The following is a 19,355-nucleotide window of genomic DNA, read 5'->3' as shown; positions in this document are numbered from 1 at the left end:
AAAGACCACTCCCTCCGCGACTCCCTCGTCGGGTCCACACTCCCACCAACCCAACCTCCACTCCTGGCACCTTCTCCTGCAACCGCAAGAAATGCAAACCTTGCGCCCACACCTCCCCCCTCACTTCACTCCAAGGCCCCAAGGGATCCTTCCATATCTGTCACAAATTCACCTGCTCCTCCACACACATCATTTACTATATCCGCTGCACCCGATGTGGCCTCCTCTACATTGGGGAGACAGGCTGCCTACTTGCGGAACGTTTCAGAGAACACCTCTGGGACACCTGCACCAACCAACCCAAATTCCCCTTGGCTGAACACTTTAACTCCCCCTCCCACTCCGCCAAGGACATGCAGGTCCTTGGCCTCCTCCATTGTCAGACCATGGTAACACGACGCCTGAGGAAGAGCGCCTCATCTTCTGCCTAGGAACCCTCCAACCACGAGGGATGAATGCAGATTTCTCCAGCTTTCTCATTTCCCTTCCCCCCACCTTATCTCAGTCCCAACCCTTGGACTCAGCATGCCTTCTTGACCTGCAATCTTCTTCCTGACCTCTCCGCCCCCACCCCCTCTCTGGCCTATCACCCTCACCTTAACCTCCTTCCACCTATCGTATTCCTAACACCCCTCCCCCAAGTCCCTCCTCCCTACCTTTTATCTTAGCCTGCTTGGCACACCCTCATCATTTCTGAAGAAGGGCTTATGCCCGAAACATCGATTCTCCTGCTCCTTTGATGCTGCCTGACCTGCTGCGCTTTTCCAGCAACACATTTTTCAGCTCTGATCTCCAGCATCTGCAGTCCTCACTTTCTCCAAAATGTTCATCTACACTAACTCCATTTCCTTGCACTTGGCCCATATCCTTCTAAACCTTTCCTAAGCATGTATTTGTCCAAAAGCCTTTTACAAGTTGCTAATGTATCCATCTCAACTTCTACTGGCAGTTCATTCCATATGCGTACCACTCTCTGTGTAAAAAGGTTGCTCCTCAGGTTCTTTTTTTTATCTTTTCCTCTGTTATACTTATGCCCTCTAGTCCTCGATTCCCCAACCCTGGGAAAAAGACTGAGTGCACTGATCATATCCATGAGTTTTATGATCTTATACACTTCTATAAGATCCTCTCTCAGTCTCTTAAACTCTAAAGAAAAAAGTCCTAGCTTATACAGACTCTTTTGACAACTCAGACTATTAAGTCCTGGTAATATCCTTGTAAATTTCCTCTGCATTCTTTCTAGTTTAATAACATCCTTCCTATAGCAAGATGACCAAAACTGAACACAATATTCCAATGTGGCCTCACCAATGTCCTGTACAACTGCAACAGAACTTCCCAATGTCTATACTCAATGCCCTGACTGATGAAGGCCAATATGCCAAAAGCCTTCTTCACTGCCCTGTCTACCTGTGACTCTACTTTCAGAGAACCGTGCACCTGAACTTCAAGGTCCTTCTATTCCACTACACTATTTAAGGCCCTACCATTCACCATGAAACTCCTACCTTGATTTGACTTTCCAAAATGCAAGACCTCACACTTATCTATATTAAACTCCGTTTGCCATTTCTCAGCCCACTTCCCCAGTTGATCAAGGTACTAATGCAATTTCTGATAATCTTCATTAGCCATGACATTGCCTATTTCAGTGTCATATGCAAACTTACTAATCATGCCTTGTAGATTCTCATATAGATATAGATAACAAACAGCAATGGGCCCAGCACTGACCCCTGAGGCACTCCACTATTTCACAGGCCTCTATTCTGACAAGCATTCTTCCACTATGACCCTCTGCTTCCTACCAACAAGCCAATTGTGTATTTAATTTGCAAGCTCCCCCTGGATTCCATGCAATCTAACCAACCAGAGCAGCCTACCATGTGGAACCTTATCAAAGGCCTTACTGAAATCTATATAAACTACGTCTACTGTCCTGCCCTCATCAACCTTCCTGGTCATTTCGTCAAAGAACTCTAACAAATTTGTGGGGAATGATCTCCCACACACAAAGCCATTCTGACTACTTCTAATCAAATCCTGTCTTTCCAAATGCATGCATATCTTATCTCAGAATCTTCTCAAGTAATTTCCCTGCCACAGATGTTAGGTTTACTAATCTATAGATCCCAGTCTTTTCTCTGCAGCCCTTCTTAAATAAGGGCACAACATTCACTACCCTCCAGTCTTCCAGGACCTCACCCATGGCTAATGATGATGCAAAAATATCAGCCAGGGTCCCCAAAATTTCTTCTCTAGCTTTTTGCAGTATTCTTGGATATATCTGGTCAGGACCAGGATATTTATCCATCTTCACACATTTTAATACATCCAACACCTCCTCTACTGTGATATGGACTGTTCCCAAGATACGATTACTACCTTTGCCAAGTTCCCAAGTCTTCATGGCTTTCTCTACGGTAAATACAGAGGAGAAATATTCATTGAGGACCTTGACCATCTCCTGAATTTCTACACATAAATGTCCACTTTGGCCCTTTAGGGGTTGTATTCTCTTTCTATCCCCTACATTCCTCCAGGGATTCCCTTGATTTTAGCTGCCTGTACCAGAGCCATACCTCCTCCTATTTTCTGGTCAAAGACTCAATATCCCTTGTCATCCAGGGTTCCCTATTCCTGTCAACCATATCTTTCACCTCACAGGAATATATAGACCTTGAACTCTAGTTATCTTACTTTTAAAGACTTCTCACTTGCCGGAGGTCCCTTTTCCTGCAAACAAGCTACTTAAATTAAACTGTGCAAGCTTCTATCTAATTCCAACAAAATTTGCCTTGCCCCAATCTAGAACTTGAACCTGTGGACCAGTTTTGTCCTTCTCCATGAGTATTTTAAAATTAATAGAACTATTGTCACTGGTGCCAAAATGCTCCCCCACCTTTGTACACCCCGGTCCAACACCGGCATCTCCAAATCATGACTGTCACCTCAGTCAACTATCCTGCCCTATTTCCCAAGAGTAGGTCGAGTTTTGTCCCTTCCCGAGTAGGACCCTCTATATACTGCTTGAGGAAACTTTCCTGAACACACTTAACAAATTGCGCAATTAATAAATAGTTTGGTGGGCAAGTACAATCAATTCACTTGGATGTTGCATATGTTCTATGTGATAGACACAAATGGGCTAGCAATTACAGGTATATTGTGATAGACACAAATGGGCTAGCAATTACAGGTATATCAGTGTGGTGTGACCTTGTGCTAGTCACAATTCATGGAATCAGTCAAACATCAGTGTCACATCAGGAACTGCATCAGGAAACACTTGCAGAACTGAATACGACAGAAAAATGGAACCTTTTTTTCTGAATTCGTGGAGCTAACACCTCAGCTCTCTGTTGTGGTGAGAGAAATAGAAGTTCAAGAAGATAAAAAAGACTGAACATCTAGTTCAGGATAAATCCATACTTGACCAGCTCTGAGATGATGAAATCTTTAGGGGATATCTCCCCTCAGCCTACAAGCTGTACAAAATGTTGAAAAATGTGAGGGAGCAAGATAATCTATATTTATATCATTAATCCATTCTAAATATTGCCAGTTATGGGACACTGCCAGTTTAAAAGAGCAGGCTCAGTGGGAACAACTACATAAATGTCAGCTTAAACTCAGGCAATGCTAGGGAAAATACAGATCTGCAGAAACTGGTGGAAATGAATAGCATAAAGAAAAAGAAGCAGTAAATCACTTATGAGAGAGTCCTTTCAGAAATAAGTGACAACAAATTGATATTCTAGTAAAATAATTCAAGCAGGATGTAAAGGAAGTCACAGAACCATTTAAGTAGCCTGGGGAAATGATACTGGTTTAAAAAAACGAAAGCTATACAGAGAGACTGCATAGTTATTAGAGAAGGTTATGAAGGAGATGTATTGGACCTGGCTAAAACATAAATAGAATTAGAAAGTCTATTAGGGTGCAAAACCAAGTTTCAAAATGAACTAAAAGGTTTTAAGAAATAAACAGTAAATACCAAAAATGCTTGAACCACTCAAAAATAACTGATTAATCAATGGTTTGAATTAACCAGACACTAAAACATTCTGAGACAGCAGCTGCAGCTCATTAAAGATAAATTTGACAGGAGAAACAAGATGACAGATGACATCACTGATAATCAACTGCACTTCCATCATGAGGTCTGCATATACAAGCGGTCAGTATTTCGTTTAGTTAATCGAATGCTGGATAACATAGTTTAGCCAAACATCGGGACCTTGCAATCTTGCTGGATAATCAAAGTTCCTCTATTGCCTGTCCATGATTTTAAATTAGACAAGATTCCCTACAGTATGGAAACAGGCCAATTGGCCCAGCAAGTCCACACCGACCCTTCCAAGAGTAACCCACCCAGACCCATTCCCTGAACCTATATTTACCCCTGACTAACACTATGGGCAATTTAGCATGACCAGTTCACCTGACAATGGGTTTCAAGATGCTTTCAACATAGCCAGAGAGGTTCCCACACAGGGTCCCATTACCTGATATAATGGGACGTCCTGATGTGTTGGCTTTTGCATCTTCGGAAAGCATAGAAGTCCCCTACGCGAGAAGTACGTGGGATGAGAGCACGTAGGGAACCCTGAAGGACTGGATCTTGTTGAGATGATTAGATTCCCTACAGTGTGGAAACAGGCCCTTCGGCCCAACCAGTCCACACTGACCCTCTGAAGTGTAACCTACCCAGACCATTTCCCTCTGACTAATGCACCTAACACTATGGGCAATTTAGCAAGGCCAATTCACCTGACCTGCACATCTTTGGATTGTGGGAGGAAACCGGAGCACTCGGAGGAAACCCACGCAGACAAAGGGAGAACGTACAAACTCCACACAGACAGATTTGAACCTGGGACCCTGGTGCTGTGAGGCAGCAGTGCTAGCCACTGAGCCACCATGCCGAATCTTGATCAGTTTAGTTCATGGGTGTGTTCTTTGGTCAGATTGACCGATAGTTGCCTGTAGTGTTCCTGGTTCTTCAGTTGTTGGTACGCTTCTTTGCAGTGGTCCATTCTATTCTGAATGACAATGGCTCCTCCTTTGTCTGCTGGTTTGATGACAATGTTGCTATTGGTTTTGAGAGCATGGATGGCACTGAGTTGCGTTCGGGTGATGTTTTACTCTACCTTGTGGGTACGGCTCATGAATCTGGCATTCACACATTTCCTGACAGTTTGAGTATACATGTCAAGCCCAAGGCAGCGGCCCTCTGGATGGGTCCAAATTGACTCCTTCTTTGGTTGATCCTCTACGGATCTCTGGGATGACTGTTCCGGTTCATTGGTTGGCTCATTGGGATCACTATTGACATCTCGCAAGGTTGCCCTGAGGAATGATACATTGGCGGGACCAAGCAGATGTTATGCCAATGGCTGAATGGACACCGCACAACAATCACCAGACAGGGATGTTCCCTCCCAGTTGAGGAACACCTTAGTGGTCAGGATATTCAGTCTCAGATCTTCGGGACAGGCAACAATGCAAAGTGGCCAAGCGGAGTCTGATAGCCAAGTTTGGTACCCATGAGGATGGCTTTAACCGGGACCTTGTGTTCATGTCACACTACAGGTGACTCCACTGCACTACACTCTCGCATGTACACAAACACACACTCTTACATACTCACACAATCATGCAGACCTTCTCTCATACACATGCTCTCTCTCATATATACACACATACACCCCCACACCCACAACCATACATGCACCCTCTCACAGGCTTATACCCCATCACATTCACACACATGCTTTACCAAGCTTGCACACATGCAAACACACATTCTCTCATGTGCACTCACAAGCACACCCTCACTCTCTCTCCCCTGCACACGCACACATAAGTGTGTGGGGTTAATTTGTATTTACAGAATCATATTTGCAGATACATTCTATTTTGCTCAAAAAATGCACAACCTGTAGGCCATCAATGCAGGCAGTCAATCCATATAATATTTTGTAAATTCACTTTAGAAATAGAACCAGTGTAATTCAAGATTGAGATATAGACAGACTCTGATCTCACACCTTTAATGCATTGTCTGAGCTGAGATCTCATCTTTTTTTTATAAAACCTTAAGTTACCTTGAGAATGTGACTGTTGTTTTGTTCCTTGACATTTGGTGATCACTGATTTGAAATGTGTTCTGTTGTCAAACACTATTTGTTCTGGGATGCTGAATAATTAATCGTCATATCAGCAACTGCTGTACACATGTTGCTACATAATGAAACAATAGGAAATGAGGAGAAATAATCCAGCAGGGGGCTGTAAATCTTCCCCATGCAGTGCGATGAAGTCTGTTGTTACTTTTGTTCAAGAAATGGATCGAGCATCATTTGGATGTAGAAGCTCCCTCTGCTGCTATTGGTATGTTCAGCCAGCTTCTCATGCTTCACAAATTGTTGAATATCCTGATCATCCGAGGTTAGTACACAAATGCATGTGCTAGCTGTCTTGTGAGTTTAATATCCACATGTCCCTTGTTTAATATAATAGCTTAGTGCTGTGTTTTAGATATTTGAACTTGTGATATATCAAGTTTGTCTCTGTGTGGCCAAAATTAACTAATGTTCTCAGGCACTTGATTAATATTGTCATGTCATCCCTGAATAACGATCTTTTGCAGATCCTACAGATTATGTTCAGCAATTGCCAATTGCAACAGTTTACACTGGTCAAATTTAACAAATTAATGTTGGTAATGTTATCAACTTCATCATTAACAGTATCAACAAGTACATCAACAGAAACATTTTGGTCTTCCTGTGGATTTGGTAATCCATTCAACATGGCAAATGTAATCATCCTGGTACCTGGTTTGCATTCACTTCAAAGTCAGTCCTTTGACAAGTAGATGTTCAATGTGTAGTGGTGCATTTGTTAGTTACATTCAGCAGGTATAGCTTAGACTTCTACTGGCTTAGACCTCATTTACCAATGTTTTTTCACCAAATCAGGAGGTGTGAACTTGATGCTAAATGCAGGAGCTAATGACTCCATATTTGAATAGTTTGCTTGAGCAGATGACAGCGCTTTTGAAACAGACATTTTATGTTACAAACGACACATGCCTATGCTTTTTTTGATGCATCCATTTTGAGAATCATGTCTTTCCTGACGTCATAGGATTGCAGCAAGCATGAATTTACTGACCGAACCTGTTTGAAAGAATCACAAATGGTTGTCTTGCTGCCAATAGGGGATGTTTTTCCTGAGCAAATCTTGCAGTGGCGATTTCCATTGCATTGGAATATATAGAGAGAGAAAGTTGAAACATTGAGTCAACATCGCTGTTCCTATTTATTCTGTAGAGTTGGTATTTGTTTAACATCTTTGGTATTGCTTGAGGATAAGCTCTGAGTGCAGAGTACTGGAACCTCATAAAGTCTATTTGGCTGATATTGATCTGTCAGTTTGTGCCATTAAATACCAATTCATGTCATTGCACTATTATCACTTCTAGGTTATGGTGATGCTCTGCCTATGTTTTATCTTTCACTGCAAGTGATATTGTGAGCTATGCAACTGCAGGTACATTTTCAACAAACCAATCCATGTGTTGTTGGAACAGATCTTGGCTGGCTAATAGCTTACAATCCCTACATTGTGGAAGCAGGTCATTCGAACCATCGAGTTCACACCAACCCTCCGATGAGCATCCTGCCCAGACCCCCCCCCCCCCACACACACCCCTAACCCCATACTATCCCTGTAACCGTGCACTTCCCATGGCCAATCCACCTAGCCTCCACATCCCTGGACACTACAGGCAACTCAGCATAGCCAATCCACCTAACCAGCACATCATTGGACTGGTAATCGTCAGAAATAGTATATCAAAATATTCCAAAATACTGTAAGCACCTGATTCTTCAGCTACATGGACAAAGTTTGATAGCTTTGCTTCACATCCAGTTGGAGAATAATATTCCTCTGGAAAATTTAGGAATTAATTCTTCCAGCATCAGTATTTTATGTGGCCACTTTTTAACAGAAAGGTTAAGGTACCTTGGATCTAGGCATTATCTTAATGAATCACATTTCTTTAAAGCATATATGATGGACTTGTACCAATCTGTGTGATGGTCAAGCTTCCAAATTATACCATTTTGCTCCATCTCATTCAGTTCTGCTCAAAGATTCTCCTGAATGTGCACACTGCACATCCTCAGAGAGCTGATAAAAGCGGTTGCATTATTCTTAAGATGCAATATTGCACCACCTTTAAAACTGCCAATCATGTCAAAGTGGTCACGGTACAGGTGTCTAAAATCTGGTTTAAATGTGCCATGCCTGGTTTGAAGAGCTGCTGTGGTGTAGTGAAGTGTCCCACCTGCTCCAGAGATATGTTATAACATGTGTTAGAGGGCGGCACGGTGGCACAGTGGTTAGCACTGCTGCCTCACAGCGCCAGGGACCTGGGTTCAATTCCCACCTCAGGCGACTGACTGTGTGGAGTTTGCACGTTCTCCCCGTGTCTGCGTGGGTTTCCTCCGGGTGCTCCGGTTTCCTCCCACAGTCCAAAGATGTGCGGGTCAGGTGAATTGGCCATGCTAAATTGCCCGTAGTGTTAGGTCAGGGGTATATGTAGGGGTATGGGTGGGTTGCGCTTCGGCGGGTCGGTGTGGACTTGTTGGGCCGAAGGGCCTGTTTCCACACTGTAAATAATCTAATCTAATCTAATCTAATCTAATCTAATGTCTGAATAGGTTGGTTAGAAAATACCTCAGGCCGGCTCTGCTCCTGGCTTGTTTCAACACGATGTGTGTGGTTTGAGTATCATGAGTTGTGACTACATTGAATTCTGTGCATCCTGGTAGTCCTATCACTGTTTGCCTGTTGATATTCAACAGGTAAAAGATATTGGGAAGTCAAGGTAAGCTTGCACTTTGGCACTGCAGTGCGACTCTACCAATACAGAGTTGGTGATCTGTTACACATTGTGAGACAGTTGCTTATAGGTTGTACCATAGAGTGTCAGCTGCTGAGATACATGTCTTTATGGATGCATAGTAGAAGTATGTTGGCATTAACTCTCTTCTTGATGTTAATATAAAAGCTGTGTTCCCCTGCCTTTTCAGAACAAATAATGTTAATGGTTTTAAAAGCTTCAGAACACTTTATAACATTGACATGGTATGTGAGGTTAACGATATGGAAAACTTGATCATCTTCTGAAATTTACTTTTCATTTGGTTGGCTCATGGATGTATTTGTATTTGTGTATCTTCTGAACATTTTCCTCACTCCCAGTGTTGTGGAGTTGTACTGTCTTGCTAATCACCTGTGTTGCGTCCTTGGGTATGGTTTGGCCTTAGAAAGCAGAATTCCTGCACATATGGGGCCAATGTCCTTAAGTACCACATGCTTTACAATGTCAAACAGAGCTGGGCATCTTTTGAGGAGGTAGGATGAAATGCAAGTGTTACAAATTATTTTGGCATGCTGTGCATTGCTGACCTTAGCTATAGTGTTGGCTGCACCTAAAGCATGCAATTGAGTTGGTCTGCCACTAGAGTTTCACACTTGCATCCATGACGTGTCAATGGAATGGCATTTTCTTTGCTCTGAAGATCCTTTCCAAAGGCTTTTATTGCTATGGAGTCAGTTATTAATTTGATAAGCCTCTCTGAGAGTTGTTTTTTGGGAAAGTAACACTAAGGCCTTTGATTGGGCATTTGCCAACAAACAGGTGAATCAGTTCTTGGTGTTGCTGTCTGTATGACATGAGTTGGAGTTTGTTAATCTTGAAATTAATTCTTAGCTTGAGCTGGTGTTCAAGAATCTTCCAGATATTTTATGGATGTTTCTGATCATCCACAGAAAGATCAGATGTATTAATTCTGCAAAGTTCCTCTATACTGGTGGTAAACAAGATTGTCAGAGATTTTTTCTTGAGATCATCTATCATTTGATCTGTAAAAGTAAACTGCCTGTGGTGCTTGAATATATTTAATTAAGTAAAAGCATCAGTTGATATCTAATGTATAATTAGCGTATGCCTTCATTTCTTTTTGGAGTCTTTACTTTTAAATTAGTATGTAGTATTTAGTTTTTTTTACTAGTTTTGGCTTTCTGCCCTTTGTTTTTTTCCTCTTATTTCTGTATCCCTTTAGTTTTCTTGTTACTGCTCCTTTCATAGGTTTTGTCCCTTAAAGAGAGGTGCTTTTAGAACTGGAGGCTTGGAGGTTTTACATTGCTGATTTGTAATTCAGGTTTCAGATGCTGGGTGGCATTCATGCCAAATAAGGACTGATGACACCACAGGGTTTCGCTCTACCTTTGTGCCTATTTGGAGAGGTAAAGTGGTGAAACCACTTAGGATATAGGTGAATCTTATTAGTGTAGAAAAAAAACCTTCTTAGTGTTTTTTAGCTGTATTTTCTTTCAGAAAGTTTTATAGTTATAGCATTAGGAACATTTAACTGCCATTTCTTCCCTCAGAGTGGTAAGCACTTTTTTTTTAAAGAGCTAGGTCTTTCAACTTGAAAAACATTTATGTTAATCAGAAAGAATGTATTTGAGAAGTGATAAAAGATGGACTGAAATAGACAAAATCTGTAGCTGCAAGGTGGAAATAGAGATTGCATTGTGAGGCAGAGTTCTGTTGAAGCAGTGCCAAATCTAGGTTCAGCGAATTGGCATTGAAGATTGTATGAGTCAAAATTAAGAATCTCTGGTACAGAGTGAAAAATTAAAACTGTATAGCAGTTCAAGTTGAAAAGATGAGAATTTAAAAAAATAAGTAGTAACCCAAATTGCAAGTTGTATGCCATAGGACAAGGATGCCACAAGGTGTGGTCAAGCATAAAAATGAAACTAACAGGTTAAGAGAGAAAAATCACATAATCTGGGTGTGGGGGGAGATCTGGGGAAATCACAAACCCAGCTATTTAAAGCAGAGAAGCATTGAGTAATTTAAAGAAGTGAACTATTCTGGTCTCACATAGACATTTTTTGGGAGACTACATTAAAGTTGGGAAATCCTTCATTCAAGCCATGAAGGGTGGGAGAAACTTCTCTTGACATCCAGAAAAGGCAGGTAAAACTTACATTACTGCTGGTTAAATGTTGAATCATCTTCAAAGTTTGTGAGAAGATTTGTAGCTCGGTGCTCGTTGTTGTGGTTCTGTTCGCCGAGCTGGGAGTTATCTAAGAACAGCCAGGGAATTCCTAGAGGCATGGCACTCATCCACAAATTCTATCAACAAACACATCAACCTGGACCCAATATACCGGCCACTGCAGAGGACAGCAACTGACAACCAGAAACAGCAGAAACAAACCACTATAAATGCCGGAGGAATCAGCACAGAAGCGCTTCACAGGAGGCTCCCAAGCACTGAGGATGTCACCTAGAAAGGGGACGAAACGTTTGCAACAAAAGCTCCTAGCTCGGCGAACAGAACCAGTTGAATCATCTATTAAAGTCGTAAAGAGCCGGAAAAACCACTCGAATAGAAGGAAAGTACAGGAGAATTTCCATAAAATTAGAAATCCTTAAGGAAACAATGTTTGAGAAGAATAGCTTCTAAATTGGGTACTAAGTCAGAAGCTGAACAAATAAATGCATTTCTGTACATGGTTGCATGTACAATAGATGCTATATTGCTGGCCATGGGGTAAAAAATGCAATAATAAAATTCTTGTAAGAATAAGATTTAACAGAAGAATGCAGCATCCACAAGAATCCATAGATACTTTCATTACAGACTAGTGAACAGATGTAACTATGGTAACAAAATCAGCATTCATAAGAGAACATTTCCTAAAAGCATTATTGATAAATCCTTGTCAGATTTATTACAGTACAAAGAAGATGTTAATTTTGAAATCCATTCAGTCAATTAGTGAAGTGGAGGTCTCAAAACAACACAGACCAATTCTAAGAAGAAAAAATCAAGCTCGACATAAGGGGTCATCAAATTCTATTTAATTCTTCAGGTACAGAACTATAAATGACATATGTGATATGCCAATTCAGCAGTTAGGACAGACATCAGACTCTAAAAATCCTTCCCAATGTTGTGAAGCAAAGAAACCTCATAGATGTGAACAACACCCAGCTATCAAAAACAATTGCTTTTGCTATAAAACAAAAATCAGTCAGAATATGTGCTGAACCAGGACCTAGCTTCAGAAAAGCAAAAATATGAAAGAATTACCTATACAAATATCTGGAGGAGGAGACAAACCCAAAGTCTTTCTAGGGGAAATTGGTAACTCAGACCATACATCTTGGCAAACATATATCTATGTCAAAGGACGACTCACCAATTTCAAATTAAACATGGGACAAAGTGACACAATATTTTCAGATAGTGAGCCTTGGCTGATAAAACAAAGTTTACAGCTGGTAGAAGTTCAACTATATTATTTGGGGAATTGCATGTAATGTTAGAGGTATGCTATGGCTAGTCTTCAACCTAAAGAATGCCAAATTCTACAAAACTTTTATGCACTTCAAAACCAGGAATTGATGTCAATCTCACTTGAAAGCTGGAAGGGATTTAAAAAGTCAAGCAATAGCTGGTCAAGACACAACTGGTCAAGGAACAGCTAATGGAAGATCTTGCAGAATTCTCAAGATCATGGAGTAATCTAAACAAAAAGCAGAATCCAATGAGATTAATTAGTTAGAAGTACTTTTTAAAAATATTCTCAATAAGTTGGAAAGTTGTGACCATAATGATTTGGTGTAAATGTTTTCCAATGCTATCAAAACTGAAGGGTGTTCAGATTTGATAGATTTCATAGATCAGAGCTTTAGGGAAGTAGTTACTCTGAAAGTTCAAGATAGATGGGTGACAGTGAGGGGGAGTGGGAGGAGGAAGCCACTGCAGGGACCCCCTGCCGTCATTCCCCTCAAGAACAAGTATACCGTTTTGGATACTTGTGGGGGGGGATGACTTACCAGGGGCAAGCAACGAGGTTCAGGCCTCTGGCACGGAGCCTGGCCCCGTTGCTCAGAAGGGAAGGGTGGAGAAAGGTAGAGCGATAGTTCTTGGGGACTCGATAGTGAGGGGTACAGACAGACGGTTTTGTGGGGGCGACAGTGACTCACGTTTGGTATGTTGCCTCCCAGGTGCAAGGGTACGTGATGTCGCTGATCGTGTTTTCCGGGTCCTTAAGGGGGAGGGGGAGCAGCCCCAGATCGTGGTCCACGTTAGCACCAACGATATAGGTAGGAAGAGGGGTGAGGATGTCAGCCAGGCTTTTAGGGAGCTAGGTTGGAAGCTCAGAGTTAGAACAAACAGAGTTGTAGTCTCTGGTTTGTTACCCGTGCCACGTGATAGAGAGTCGAGGAATAGGGAGAGAGAGCAGTTAAATGCGTGGCTACAGGGATGGTGCAGGAGGGAGGGATTCTGGTTTCTGGACAACTGGGGTTCTTTCTGGGGAAGGTGGGACCTCTATAAAAAGGATGGTCTACACCTGAACCTGAGGGGCACCAGTATCCTTGGGGGGAGGTTTGCTAGTGCTCTTTGGGAGGGTTTAAACTAACTCCGCCGGGGCATGGGAACCTGGACTGTAGCTTTAGGGTACAGGACCTTGAGTGTAGGGAGGTTATGAATAATGCAGCGATCTCGAAGGAGGGTGCCTGTAAACAGAAGGGTGGATTGAAGTGTGTATACTTCAATGCCAGAAGTATAAGAAATAAGGTAGGTGAACTTGCAGCGTGGGTTGGTACCTGGGACTTCGATGTTGTGGCCATTACAGAGACGTGGGTAGAACAGGGACAAGAATGGCTGTTGCAGGTTCCAGGGTTTAAATGTTTTAGTAGGATCAGACATGGGGGTAAAAAAGGGGGAGGTGTGGCATTACTTGTCAAAGATAGTATTACAGCAGTGGAATGGACGATGGAAGAGGACTTGCCATCTGAGGTAGTTTGGGCTGAGGTTAGAAATAGGAAAGGTGAGGTCACCCTGTTAGGTGTTTTCTACAGGCCTCCTAATAGTCCTAGAGAAGTAGAGGATAATATTGCGAGGATGATTCAGGAAAAGAGTGAAGGTAGCAGGGTGGTTGTTATGGGGGACTTTAACTTCCCAGATATTGACTGGGAGAGCTATAGCTCGAGTTCATTAGATGGGTCGGTGTTTGTCCAATGTGTGCAGGAGGGTTTCCTGACACAATATGTAGACAGGCCAACAAGAGGTGAGGCTATACTGGATTTGGTTCTAGGTAATGAACCAGGCCAGGTGTTAGACTTGGAGGTAGGTGAGCACTTCGGGGACAGTGACCACAACTCGGTGACTTTTACTTTAGTGATGGAGAGGGATAAGTGTGCGCCGCAGGGCAAGAGTTATAGCTGGGGGCAGGGAAATTATGATGCAGTGAGGCATGACTTAGGATGTGTGGATTGGAAAAACAGGCTTCAAGAGAAGAACACTAATGAGATGTGGGGATTGTTCAAGGAGCAGCTACTACGTGTCCTCGATAAGTATGTACCAGTCAGGCATGGTGTAAAGGGCCTTGTGAGGCAGCCGTGGTTTAGTAAGGAATTGGAATCCCTTGTGAAAGGGAAGAAGGCGGCATATGTAAAGATGAGGCGTGAAGGTTCAGTTGGGGCGATAGAGAGTTATAAGGTAGCCAGGAAGGATCTAAAGAGAGAGCTAAGAGAAGCGAGAAGGGGACATGAAAAGTCTTTAGCTGGTAGGATTAGGGAAAACCCAAAGGCTTTCTATAGGTATGTCAGGAATAAAAGGATGACTAGGGTAGGTATCGGTCCAGTCAAGGATAGTAGTGGGAAGTTGTGTGTGGAGGCGGAGGAGATTGGAGAGACACTAAATCAATACTTTTCATCAGTATTCACTCAGGAACAGGACACTGTTGCTGATGTGAATATGGAGTCACAAATGATTAGAATGGATGCCCTGGAAATATGCAGGGAAGAGGTTCTGGGAATATTGGAGAGGATGAAAATAGATAAGTCTCCTGGGCCTGATGGCATTTACCCTAGGATCCTATGGGAAGCTAGGGAGGAGATAGCAGAGCCATTGGCCTGGATTTTTATATCGTCATTGTCAACGGGAATAGCACCAGAGGACTGGAGGATAGCGAATGTGGTCCCCTTGTTCAAGAAGGGGAGTAGGGATAGCCCTAGTAACTATAGGCCAGTGAGTCTGACTTCAGTGGTGGGCAAAGTCTTAGAGAGAATGGTAAGGGATAAGATTTATGAACATCTGGATAGGAATAACGTGATCAAGGATAGCCAGCATGGTTTTGTGAAGGGCAGGTCGTGCCTCACAAACCTTATTGAATTCTTTGAGAAGGTGACTAAGGAAGTGGACGAGGGTAAAGCAGTAGATGTTGTGTATATGGATTTTAGTAAGGCGTTCGATAAGGTTCCCCATGGTAGGCTAATGCTAAAACTACGGAGGAATGGCATTGAGGATACATTAGAGGTTTGGATTAGGAATTGGCTGGCTGGAAGGAGACAGAGGGTAGTAGTTGATGGACTATGTTCATCTTGGAGTGCAGTTACTAGCGGTGTACCACAAGGATCTGTTTTGGGACCATTGCTTTTTGTTATCTTTATAAATGATCTAGAGGAAGGGCTTGAAAGCTGGGTAAGCAAGTTTGCGGATGACACAAAAGTCGGTGGAGTTGTGGATAGTGAGGAAGGATGTGGTAGGTTACAGCGGGATATAGATAAGTTGCAGAGCTGGGCAGAAATGTGGCAAATGGAATTCAATGTAGCTAAGTGTGAAGTCATTCACTTTGGTAGGAGTAACAAGAAGATGGATTACTGGGCTAATGGTAGGCTACTTGGTAGTGTGGATGAGCAGAGGGATCTTGGTGTCCATGTACACAGATCTCTGAAAGTTGCTACCCAGGTAAATAGTGCTGTGAGGAAGGCATATGGTGTACTGGGCTTTATTGGTAGAGGAATTGAGTTCCGGAGTCCTGAGGTCATGTTGCAACTGTATAAGACTCTGGTGCGGCCTCATCTGGAGTATTGTGTGCAGTTTTGGTCGCCATACTATAGGAAGGATGTGGAGGCATTGGAACGAGTGCAGAGGAGGTTTACCAGGATGTTGCCTGGAATGGTAGGAAAATCTTATGAGGAAAGGCTGAGGCACTTGGGGCTGTTCTCATTGGAGAAGAGAAGGTTTAGGGGAGATTTGATAGAGGTGTATAAGATGATTAGGTGTTTAGATAGGGTCGACACTGAGAACCTTTTACCGCTAATGGAGTCAGGTGTTACTAGGGGACACAGCTTTAAATTAAGGGGTGGTAGGTATAGGACAGATGTTAGGGGTAGATTCTTTACACAGCGGGTTGTGAGTTCATGGAATGCCCTGCCAGTAGCAGTGGTGAACTCTCCTTCTTTATGGTCATTTAAGCGGGCATTGGATAGGCATTTGGAAGTTATTGGGCTAGTGTAGGTTAGGTAGGATTTGGTCGGCACAACATCGAGGGCCGAAGGGCCTGTACTGCGCTGTATCTTTCTATGTTCTATGTTCTATTTGAAAAGAAATGCAAAGAGGCTGTAATCGAACAGAATGCCCCACTTGCGACAATTAAAGCATCCACAACAAAATTGAGTCAAATTGCAACACAACATAATGTACAATTAATTATGACAAATTCAGTTCTGAAGAAGGGTTACTGGAGTCAAAATATTTACACTGCTTTATCTCTATAAGTGCTGCCAGATCTGCTGAATTCTGTGGCAATTTCTGTTTTTATGATAAATTCAGGCCGCACCTTGAAGGCTGAAGTGACTAGAAGTGGACATGTTTAAGCAGAACATCTGACCACCCTACCTTCTAAAGAAGAATCTTCAACAACAAGATGCATATTACACCAAGTATGAATGAATATTTAAAGAGCACAATTGAGCAAGTGATCAAATTTATTTTACCAAAATTCAATTGGTGAAGGTAAACAAATAAGAAATAAAAGGTCTACTATTTCAGCACATATCTACTGGCAAATTCAAAACAAACATCCACTGACACAAATTGAAGATGTGTTGCATAAAACCTCATAGAATACACACAGAGACGAAGAAACAAGCAATGAATGACTAAAAGTTCAAGATAATGTGCCGAAAAAAATGCCTATTATAGCAAGGATTGGATTGTCTGCAAATGAAAAACCAAGAAATTAAAGATCTTCCAGTTCCAAGAAAACTTAGAAACCTCAGCCTCTTAGGAAGATAGTCCAACACAACTACCTTCAGTGCAACAAACTTTCATTCTTCCAAGTCTAGGCGGATTACATTTGGGCAGAATAGTGAAATCTTCAGATTGCCTGAATTTGTATACTCAAAAGACTTGGGGTAGGTGGGGTAGTAGCAAATGTAAATATAGACAAAAGTATACAGTAATAGCTGTTAGAAAAAGCCGGGGGAGATGTTATTTATGGAACTGCAAGGTTCTGAAAGACTTAATACTTGACTGAGTGCAATAAGTATCACCCACAGTGAGGTTGTAAGGGTTTGGTGAGAGAGTAGACGAGGATTTCTTAGGAGGCAGACCTAAGGCTAAGTCCTGCTAACAGACTATAGTAATGTAGAGCCTAATCTTATAACCTGTAAATAGTCTCAGAGAAGAAACAAACTACGTCTTGTTTATATTTCAAGACTCTTCTTGTTAGGTCAAAAGGAGGCTACTTTCAAACACAGTAGACCACATAAGCTCCTAATGAACCCATATACTGAAAAAACATGGATGGCAGCACACACAACAAAGTTCAGTGGCTAGAAAGGGTAGGCGGGCAGGCTATTAGGAGAAAGTGAGGACTGCAGATGCTGGAGATCAGAGCTGAAAAATGTGTTGCTGGAAAAGCACAGCAGGTCAGGCAGCATCCAAGGAGCAGGAGAATCGACGTTTCCCCTGCTCCTTGGATGCCGCCTGACCTGTGCGATTTTCCAGCAAAACATTTTCAGGGCAGGCTATTAGGTTCATTCAGGGTCTTATTAAGAGTCTTCCAAAATTTCCATTCACCCCTAGTTCCCTGATATGATAAGAGGCAGATCAACTGGTGGTAGGCCAGGATGCCAGCACTACTTGCCGTCCTACAGGCCTTCTTCGCTTGCTCAAGGAGGAGTTTTCTCACAATCTAATGGAATAGCATTTTTTGTGGGTCTTATTGTTTTAAAAATGACTGAATGGGAACCTTCTTTTTTGAGATCCAATACCAGTTGCTTGTCTTGTACTGAAACTTAGATTTCCTTGAAGCTGGAGGCCTCTGATTGGCCCTCCAGCTTTGGACGTCTACCAACAACCCTTAATTGAATAGGGATTGATCTTCACACCAACTAAGGACACCCACTTGAAAATCTTAATGTTAATCAGTGTCCCCCTCAGAAGCCAGGTTTGATGCAACAACAAACTCAATTCCTTTTTCCCGCTTCACTGACAAAATGCAGTTCCTTAGGCATACTCATTTACAATATATGGGTGTACATGTCTGATAAATGAAGAAACACATTCCTATAATAAGCGGTGAGATGGAACAAGTGGTCTAATACTATATGCTGATTTGTACCTAACTCCATTTTCTTGTCTTTCCTTCAAATCCCCTGATACGCTTGCCAAACAAAAATTGATCAATTCCAATAGCTCTAATTATTCCAGCATCCACAGCCTTTTTGGAGGTAAAGTGTGGAAAAAGATTTCAAAATTGCTATTTTTTTGTGCAAAAGAAGTTTCCCGGTTTGGTTCTGAAATGGCCAAGCTCCAAGTTTAAATTTATGACTTAATTCTAAAACTTGGAAGAGGAATTTTGCAGAATTTTCATCACCAAAACTACATCTTTCTTCAGTTTTATTTTCTGCATCTCTTTGGCTGTTGCAGAGGATTGCCACTTATAAATTCTAATGTGGTGCTTAAGGGCAGACAAATTCTCAAATGCAGAAGATATCCACAACCTGCCCATGAGAATGGAATTAGAGGCATAACACCTGTTTGAAATCCCATTTACAAAATTGGGCTGTACTGAACACTGCTGGCATAGGCCAATGGTATTCAGAAAATGTGATATATTTGTGATATTTTTGGTAGTCCCTGAAGGATTCTTTGGAGGTTTCCAACAAAAAAAAGTTTGAAAAAAGCTCACTTAAAAATGGGGCCACAATGTGCACTGAACTATGGAATACTGTTGTCAGTCTCCACTCACAGCTGCCTCCTTTCACTCCATGTGCTCACCCCACTCTTTCCTAGTTATTTCCCTCATTATTTCTTTGTCACTTCTTCTAGTGCTCCCTACTTCTACAGGACTCTCCCTCGTACAACTTCTGAATGCTTCACGTCTCTCCCAGAACCTACCTACATGAGGTTGCTGATGATTTACTGAATGTAAATGAGGCCGACTTGGTC

At 42.2% G+C, this 19,355-nt stretch overlaps 1 protein-coding gene across 1 annotated transcript in view; it reads right to left on the bottom strand.

Annotated features, from left to right (window-relative positions):
• The window catches only part of stxbp5l (syntaxin binding protein 5L), a 512,076-nt gene that overhangs the window by 239,410 nt on the left and 253,311 nt on the right, over positions 1-19,355 (bottom strand). The gene's annotated exons all lie outside the window — the stretch shown is intronic.

The sequence above is a fragment of the Hemiscyllium ocellatum genome, chromosome 12, assembly GCF_020745735.1.
Source record: "Hemiscyllium ocellatum isolate sHemOce1 chromosome 12, sHemOce1.pat.X.cur, whole genome shotgun sequence".
NCBI lineage: Eukaryota > Metazoa > Chordata > Chondrichthyes > Orectolobiformes > Hemiscylliidae > Hemiscyllium > Hemiscyllium ocellatum.
Note: the sequence above shows the minus strand (reverse complement) of the source record. Positions and strands in the feature narration are given on the sequence as shown.